The sequence below is a fragment of the Vombatus ursinus genome, unplaced genomic scaffold, assembly GCF_900497805.2.
Source record: "Vombatus ursinus unplaced genomic scaffold, bare-nosed wombat genome assembly UNPS02014884.1, whole genome shotgun sequence".
Taxonomy (NCBI): domain Eukaryota; kingdom Metazoa; phylum Chordata; class Mammalia; order Diprotodontia; family Vombatidae; genus Vombatus; species Vombatus ursinus.
Genome location: NW_020954662.1, coordinates 1,259,937 through 1,269,719, shown reverse-complemented (window position 1 = coordinate 1,269,719; position 9,783 = coordinate 1,259,937).

Genomic DNA, 9,783 nt, shown 5'->3' with positions numbered 1-9,783 from the left:
TTAGCATCAATGGCATAAGATTCTCCTGGCCTCCAAGAACTGGGGAGAAGTTGGCCTTCTCCTGCCTTCCAGGGTCTTCTAAAAGTTCTCCCCAGACCCTGTTCCTTTGAAAGTTATAACCTTTGGGGAGAAAGCTTCAGGGTCCTGGCTTCCATTGGATCTTTCTGGCATCATCACCAGTTGTATTACCATTTGTAGCTTTCACCTTTTCCACTCTCCATTTTCTACTATCATAATCTTCACTGTGGCGTAGCAGACTTGGACTTAGAAAGCTGAGTTCCTGCTCTTCTCTGCTGTGTCACCTGAAGCAAGTCACTCATCCTTTCTGAGACTGAGGCTCAGAGACACTGAACTGCTCTGGGGCTCAGTTTCTTTATGTGTAGAAGGAGGGAGTTGGACTGAATGACCCCTAAGGTCTCTTCCAGCTCTCAATCAGATCCTATGATCCCCATCTGTAAAATGGGGATGATAATATTTGTTCTACCTACCTCACAGGGATGTTGTGAGGAAAGTACTTTGCAAATCCTAAAGCACCATAGACATAGAAATTATTCTGTCATCATTTTTATCATCCTGTCATCTTCATTACCAAGTTTCCTGGAGGCCCCCATCATAACACCTAGAAGGATTGGGCACAAGCTGTCTTGTCTCAGTCTTGGGTGACCAGCAGGATGATGAAAAGCTTCCTGGGCACCTCTTCTCTGGACTCCTTTCTCTTTCCCCTTGTTAAATAAGAAGTTCCCAGGGAGAATGGCCCTAAGACCAAGAGATCCTACTGAAACATAGGTCCCAGGCCATTCCCGGGAAGTTGGAGGAAAGATGGAAAGAGTACTCCTATGGGTATTTCCACCATGATGAGCAGGAACTGGCTTCCTAACTTCAGACTTGGAGCCTGACCTAGGAGTATCAACAGGACGGCTGGATACAGTCAGATAGATCACTCCATTGAGGGTCAGATATCACAACAAGACTCTAGGCCTGGAAGACATCCAGCCCTTGACATCCCCAGTGATGTCTTTTTCCTTCAAGCCCAGGGGAAAAGAAGATGCCACATCTTTCCTTGGCAACCTACTCCAGGATTTAATAATTGTCACAACCAGAAGGTCCTTCCTTTGGCCTAACTTGGGCCTTCAGAGAGATCTTCTGAACAGCATTCCTTCATTTGGAGGTTGTATTCTGCTGATGGCATAGTTATGTTTACAGAGACCACGTCTGACCTGTTCTTCCATGTGTTTTCTCAGAAGTGTGGTAGCCTGAAGCTTCTCCAGCTCTGGCCTTCAAGAGGTAACATTCCATGACCAGGACCAATTCACTTTCCCACCAAACCTCTTCCTCAAACCTTGACTCAGAAAGCCCAATACCGAGAGCATCTCCAGATCGCAGATAAGCCATTTCTCAGTGAACTCAACTCCCCGAGAGCTCCCCAAATCTATTCTCATGGGGACAAAAGACATATCCCCATGGGCTCTTTCCTTTTGATTCCCATCCGGTTTTTCACCATGCCCTGTGTATGTGTGTATGTTTGGAAGGGGGGAGGAGGAATTGGGGATCCCTTTTATGTAAAGCAGCCCCTCATATTAGCAGGCAGCCTTCTCACCAGAGAAGATGAGAGGCAAGAGGTCTCAAAAGATCTAAGGCGAGCTGTCAAGCAGGTTCATTGAAGTCTTATGAAGGCATGCATTCCAGGTGGTTTGGAAAACCCCAAAGGCCACCCTCTCCAACTACCATTGTAAATAGAGTCCTTAGAGAAATAAGAAACTACCCCTGTCTGATCACAACTAGCTATTTACCCTCCTCTGAGGTTAACCCCCTGAGACTCATTGTACATTAGCTCGAAACTTGGTGATGTGCTGTTTGTTTATAGGAAGTTTTTTGTTGTTTTGTTTTTGTTTTGTTTTTGATACTGAAAAGACAACCCTCCCCCTCCCCACCCCACCCCACTGTGAGTGACGTGCTAGTGCCATGGGGCCACCTGTAGAGATCTGCATATTGTGTGTTTGAAAAGATACATTCCAGGATCCATTGGGATTATATTGTCTTCATCTTGTTCCCTTCCTCTGATTTTCCTTCCTTGCTACAAAAAAAAAAGAAAGGAAGAAAGAAAGAGACATTCATGTGTGAAGAACTGAGAACCAGGCACTGTTTGCTTGCTTTAAAAAAAATGCCCATTTGTTATACCCATGTTCTCCTCTTCCCTCACCAAAGGAACATTGTGGGGTCGGAGGAAATGGGGAGACAGAGGTGGGGGCAGAGAGGGGGGACAAGAGAGAAAAAATGTGGAGAGATTTGCCCAGAAGAAATGAGGTCAGTTTGGGGCTGAGTGGTGAAGTCCAGGGTTGGACAGGATCTGGACAGCAGACACCCAGTCTGACTTCAGCAGCAGAAGCTAATCTCATTTAGGACCAAATGGGCCACATGTTTTGACCCTTGAAAGCCTCTTGTGCCCCCAAGAATTCCAAGTACCATGTATTTACAACTCAAGGACACTCTGGGCCTTCTCTCTCTGGACTATGCTCTCTCTTACCCCCACATTTGAACATTCCAGGGAGCTGATATATCCTCTCTGTCCACCTTTAGGGGTGCCAACCCAAGACCAAATTGAGGGGGAGGGGAACTCTAGCCACCTCCTTTAAACAGTGGCACCTCACTGCTCAGAGACATTTGTGTATTTAATGCTTCTAACACAGCCACCTCCCCTACCTGGGACATGTCTGCTAGTGATAGAGAACATTCCTTCTTGCTAGTATCTGCGAATTCATTTGCTTCTGTGTTTGAGACATAACCATTTCCCTATATGTGAGAGCGAGTACGTGTGTGCACGTGTGCGCGGGAGGCGTACAGAAAGTGTGTCCAGGAGAGCGTGTGTTTAAATATAATCGCACCATAATTTATTCAGCTATATGGAGTAGTAGACTAGTAAGAGAAGCTGCCGGTTGCTTTCCTACCTGCTGCCTGTAGGTGTTTCCCTGTAACTCAGGCATAACTGTTAAACATTAAAAAATAAATAAATTAAAAGCCACTTTGAAGGCTCAGTGTATTTAATGTGGTCCCTGAAATATGGCTGCAAAAAAAAAATAGCATCCCCATGGCACTGACCTGATTAAAAGGACCCTGCCACAGAGAGGGAGAGATCGTGGGCAAAGTATTAGCATCAGAGATGGGGTGGCAACCTCCAACCTGTCTCACCAAAACTGACTTTACTGTTCCTAAAAATCAGCTCCTCCGCTTCCCCTCATGCTTGCATACCCAAGAGAGGACAGACTCTGTTTAAATTCAGCAGTTTATTATGTGTCAGTCTACTATGTGTCAGGCTATGGCTGGGTGCTAGTCAAAAAGTCAACAGGCATTTATTAAAGCACTTACTCTGTGCATAGTGCTGTGCTGAGCTTTGGAAATACAAATAGAAATAGAAAAAAAAAAAGTTCCTGCCCTCAAGGAGCTTACATTCTAACGGGAAGTCAACACATAAAAAGGACCTGAAAAAAAGATTCTAAGGATAACAAACTCCACCCCACCCCCCCAAAAAAATCCAGAAAGAAGAAAATCCATGCCCTCAAAGAGCTTTAATTCTAAAGGGGGGAGGGGGAGGTTTACCCCCCATGTACCCATAGAAGTAATTACAAAGTATAAACAAAGTGAATACAAAGTTATTTCAAGAGGGAGAGTGTGCTAATAATTGGAAGAAACAGGAAGCCTTTGTGGAGAAAGTGATACCTGAGTTTCCTTGGAAGGAAGCTAGAGATTCTGCAAAGAGTAGGTGAGCAAAGATGAGCAAAGAGGGAAATTCATTAACACCTCATTCTTATGGCCGATGGTATAAGCAGGGTCAGGTCTCTCCAGAACACAGCCCCAAACCAGGACAGTGTGGGGGGCCAGGAAGACCACTGGGTGACTTCATGTTCTCTTCACAAAGTTGCTAAACCAAAGTCAAGCTCTTAGATGCTCGCTCTCACTTAACATGCAGTGACGAATTTGTTTATCTGGCATCCCAACACACCAAAGCAGGAGGGTGGAGAGGCTTTTAGGGGCCAACATAAATCAACGAGAATTGTTAGTTGGCGCTCCAGCAGGAGAAGAGGAAACAGATGTATACTCAAAGACAGACATAGACCTGTGCTGTGTCTTAGTGCACAGAATAATAGTAGATGTTTATAAGGATGACCTTGAGTCTTAGAGGAAAGGTTACCATATTCACCTGTTGAACAGTCTTTGTTTGAGAAGGCAGGGAAAGTATAAGATACATTTTTTTAAATGTCTTCCTTCAAACCTGGTTTTTTAAAAAGGAAAGTTTTGTCTCTTACATGGGATAAGCTTCAGCTATTTCTAAAACTCATTTACATGGGTCATTTCAGGCTCTGTTGATATCAGATACATGAAGCATCACTGTACAGATGTGAGGAAAGAATACAAGGGAGTCTGTAACACCTTCTCTTATTGGGAGAGAGGACTGTAAGAGAAAATGATCCAAGAAAAGATCGAAAATGACAACTGGTATGGGAAAAGAGCGCTTATTGAACCTGGGCTGGCCCCCAGCAAAGGCCAAAGAGGTCATCATCTTCATAGGACTGCCGGAGAATCACTGGAAAGCATCGTCTTTCAGAAAAGATCTCCCCCACTCAGGGCCAGCATGCACTAAGTCCTGCCATTCTAGTCTGGTTACTTTGGATTCCTCTCTAGGTAAACATTGTTATTATATTAAATTCATTCACACTAAGAAATTAATGGCCTATCCAATATCAGAAAGGGGAGAGAATTGGGTGACTGGGAGATAGAAGTAGAGGAAAAGATAAAATTGGTAATAAGGAAAGTAATAGGCCTGCTAGATGAATTCAACCCGCTGACACTGTCTTTTTCAAGGCTCCTCCCAACTCTGACATTCTGTGTTCTAAGGGCCCTCCTAGCTCTGATATTCTGTGTTCTAAGTCTCTCTCACTTCTAACATCCTGTGTTCTAAGGGTTCTCCCAGCTCTGACATTCTCTGTTCTAAGGGCCCTCTCAGCTATTCTATATTCTAAGGCCCCCTCCTAGCTTTGATATTTTATGCTTTAAGCTCTCTTAGAGAACTAACATTCTATGTTCTTGGGTACAATACAGCTGTGACATTTCATGTCACAATCTGTTTTCTGAGATCCCTTCCTATTTTTACATTTTCTATTCTATGACCTTTGCACAAAATTCAGGACAATCTCAGCAGGTTCTGGAAAACACTGTGAGTGTTTGTCCCTGTCCTTAGGGCACTCAGATCCAGAACAGCTGCCTGAAAATGAAAGAGGTGATCCCATCTCCCCTCCAGTCAACCAGAGCAAAGAAGTAGCAGATTGCAAGCTGGAAAAGAGCCCGGGGGGGAGCACATTCCACTCCCCCAGTGGAATTTCTGGAGGGCTATTGAAAACATCCACCAAGCTCTCGATTTTGGGAACCACACAGAAATGCACCCTCTGACAGCTGCTGCTGAGAAAGGTGCCAGTCCCTGGAGCTTAGAGGGGAGGCTGGGGTGGGGGGTAGGAATGAGAGTCGTGCCTCAGGGGGCTGCTAGAGGTGCTACTCCAACAGTTTAGCCTGGCTGGAAATCCAGATGGGGGCCCTTTCCATGGCCAGGAGCAAAGGGGGATATGATGCTCATGAACTCCGAGCCCTTCATGGGGATTAAAAGTTTGGTTTCTATCATCTTCATGGCTAAAAGAAGGGTTAGGGCAAGGGTTGGGATTAGGGATAGGCTCTGGGACAGAGTTAGGCTAAAGTTACAACAAAGGTGAGAATTAAGGGAACAGGGTCTGGGTAATTAATGTAGGGAGGAAATTTAGGGCTGAGGAGAGAGTGAGGATTAGACATTGGGCTAGTGATGGGGTTAGAGTTACTTTTAGGATTAGCAGAAGGGTTAGGATTGGATTTCAGATTGTGTAAAGGGTTGGGATTTAGGATTCAGAGATTACAAGATAGCTGGTCTAAGGAATTCACGGTGCTCTGAGCCAGAAGATCTGTCTATGTCCCAGTTCTGTGAATTCTTAGCTGTGTGACCTTAAGCATCCCATCACCTCTCTGAGACTCAGTTTTCTCCTGTGTAAAATGACGGGGTTGGATTAGATGTCATCTAAGGTTCCTTTCCATTCTCCTTGATTTAGTACTGGAAAGTTACCATTTTACAGATGAGGTAAATGAGATTCAGAGAGGCAGAATATCTTGCCTGAGGTCACATAGTTTGTCAACAGCTGAGCTAAACTGGAAGTCCCCTTTCTGCCAAGGACGGTGCCAGGGTTGGACTTGGGAGATCTAAGTTTTCCTTCTTCTTCTAGAATTTAAAAGCTATTTCACTTCAGACATATCACTTCATCTTTCCTCAATTTCCCCATGTGATTTAACACTGGAAGAAACTTTAGGCCAAGTCTTCCATTTTAGAAATGAGAAAACTAAAGCCCAGAGCAGGGAGGTCACAACAGTCACAAACCTATAAATAGGAGACTCAGAAATTGAATCCAAAATCTTCTGATGCTTTGACCTATCCCATGCTACCTGGTAATCTGTCAAATGGGAGTAAGATATTTTTTGTACTACCTGCTTCAGAGCAAAAGCTATTGGGTTTTCTTTGGGGGGGGGATCATATTTCATTGGCTTAGGGTGCCATACACCAACACAGATTAGTGATTGCTCTGCAATTTCTAGTCTTAGAGAACTTCTTGAGGCACCAAGGTACTAAGTGACTTGCCCAGGGTCATACAACCAGTACATGTGGAGATGGGTCTTGAACTTTCTGGCCAGCTCTCCATTTATGACAACAGCTGCCTCTTGAGCTAGTCTTAGGATAAGCCTTAGGGTAAAGATAATTAGTTGGCACAGTGAATAGAGTGCCAGGACTGAGGTCAGGAGGACTCATCTTCATGAGTTCAAATCTGCCCTCAGATACTTACTAGCTATGTTACCATGGGCAATGTTTGCCTCAGTTTCCTCATCTGTAAAATGAGCTGGAGAAGGAAATGGTAAACCACTCCAGTATCTTTGCCATGAAAACCCCACATGGGGTCATGGAGCATCAGGCATGACTGAACAGTAACAACAAAAACAACAAAGGTTAGAATTAGAGTTCTAATTAGGGTTAGCTCCATTTTACAAATTTGAAAACTGAGTTATTAAGGATCCCTTGGATTGTGGGTATCCAGGCAAAATAATCACAAAATGTCAGCCAGGGAGATCTATGGATAAAGAATCAAAAGGACCTGGGTTCAAGTCCTGCCTCTCACACTCACTGGTTGTGTGACCTTGGGCAAGTCACTTACCCTCTCAATGCCCCAGATAGCAGGCTCAGACTATAAACTGAAGACAAGGTATTGACCCCCTTGTGTAGAGAGTTTGCTTACTTGGGACTTCCCTATATGAATGAAACCACATTCCCCATTCCTATGATTGGGGAAGATGGAAAGCATCAGTGTATTTTTTTTGGGGGGGGTTGTTTTTTTTTGGTTAGGCAATGGGGTTAAGTGACTTGCCCAGGGTCACACAGCTAGTAAGTGTTATGTGCCTGAGGTCAGATTTGAACTCAGGTCCTCCTAAATCCAGGGCCAGTGCTCTATCCACTGCGCCACCTAGATGCCCCCTAACATCAGTGTATTTTGTCACATACAATTTTGTAACATGCACTTTTCACAAACTGACAACCAACAAAACACTGCTTGGGCCATCCCCAGAGCTTCAAGGCATGAAGATGAGGGAAGGAAAGGAACCCCTACTTGGTTTAGCAAAAAAAAAAAGAGTAAGGATATGTATCTAAGGATGAGCAGACTCAGCCTACCTTGTCCAGAAAAAAATAAAGTAACTGCTCCTAGAAATTACAGGATGTCAGAGATGGGTGGGCCCTTAGAACATAGAATGGTACAGGGTGGAGCCAAGATGGCAGAGTAAAGGCAGGGACTCACCTGACCTCTCCCAAATTACCCTCCAAATGACTTTGAAATAATGCCTCAAAATGAATCCTGGATTGGAAGAACAAACAAGAGTAGGTTAAAACAATTTTCCAGCCAAAAACAGTTTAGAAGGTGGGCAAGAAAAGTCTGTCTCACTGGGGTGACAGTGGAGGACAGCACAGCACAAGCCATGCTCCACAAGCCAGCACCAGGCCTGTGGGGTGACTGCATCTGCCACAGAAGCTTCTGGAGCTGTCAGCCTATGGACAATAAGGGAGCCAGACAACTGGTCAAAAGGAGATTATAGGGAACCCTTTACTGGCACTGGGTGCAGGATTCTGTTGCATTGCCCATACACAGTTCCAGGTCACAGTCCCAAGGCAAGAAGGAGCATTGGAATGCTAGAACAGGTGACTCCAGGGGAGTTGGGACCCTGATCACAGTTCCAGGGCAGAAAAGAATTCCTGTGGTCACTCAGAGACCACAGCACAGGCCAGGAGAGCAGTGACCATGCTTTTCTTTAGATCATACCATCTTGGAATAACGAAAAACTTACAGACCCCCCAGAATTTCCTCTGAAAACAGCAACACAAAAAACCTGAAACTTGGGACAGTGCCTCCTCCACCCCAGGACCAGTGGCCAACTTTAATATAAATTAAAAGTCAAGAAATAGGCTGAGAAAATGAGCAAACAACAGCAAAAAAGAACATAACCATAGAAAGTTTCCATGGTGACAAAAAGATCAAAACACAAACTCAGAAGAAGACAATGAAGTCAAAACAGCTACATGCAAAGCCTCAAAGGAAAAACATGAATTGGTCACAGACCCAAAAAAGAATTCCTAGAAGAGCTCAAAAAAAAATTTTTATGTCAAATAAGAGAAGTAAAGGAAAAAGGGAAAAGAAATGAGAGCAATGAGTGAAAATCATTAAAAAATTACCAACAGTTTGGTAAAGGAGACTCAAAAAAAAAACTGAAGAAGATAACACTTTAAAAAAACAGAATTGGCCAAATGGTAAATGAGACACAAAAGTCCATTGAAGAAAAGAACTCCTTAAAAAGCAGAACTGGCCAAATTGGGGGGGGGGGGAAGACACAAAAGCTCACTGAAGAAAATAATATCTTAAAAATTAGAATTGGTCAAGTGGAAGCCAACAACTCTAGGAGACATCAAGAAACAATAACAAAAAATTAAAAGAATGAAAAAAGAAGAAAATGTGAACTATCCTCACTGGAAAAAACAAATGACCTGGAAAATAAATCAAGGCAAGATCATTTAAAAATTATTTGACTACCTGAAAATCATGATAAAAAAAGAGTCTGGACAGTATCTTTCAAGAAATTATCAAGAAAAACTGCCCTGATGGAACCAAGGGCAAAATAGAAGTGGAAAGAATCCACTGATCATTTCCTAAAAGAGATTCAAAAATTAAAACTCCCAGGAATATTATAGCCAAATTCCAGAGCTCCCAGGTCGAGGAGAAAATATTGCAAGCAGCCAGAAAGAAACAATTCAAATATGATGGAGCCACTGTCAGGATAACACAAGATTTAGCAGCTTCTACATTAAAGGATCATAGGGCTTAGAAGGTGACATTCCAGAAGGGAAAGGAGCTAGAATGAAAACCAAAACTGAGTATAATCCTTGGGGTGGGGGATGAATATTCAGTGAAATACAGGACTTTTCCAATATTCCTGATGAAAAGACCAGAGCTGAGTAGAAGATTTGACTTTCAAATACAAGACTCAAGAGAAGCATAAAAAGGTAAACAGGAAAGAGAAATCATAAGGAATTCAATAAGGTTAAACTGCTTACATTCCTTCTTGGGAAGCTGATACTTGCAACTCCTAAGAATTGTATAATTATTAGGGCATTCGGAAGTGATA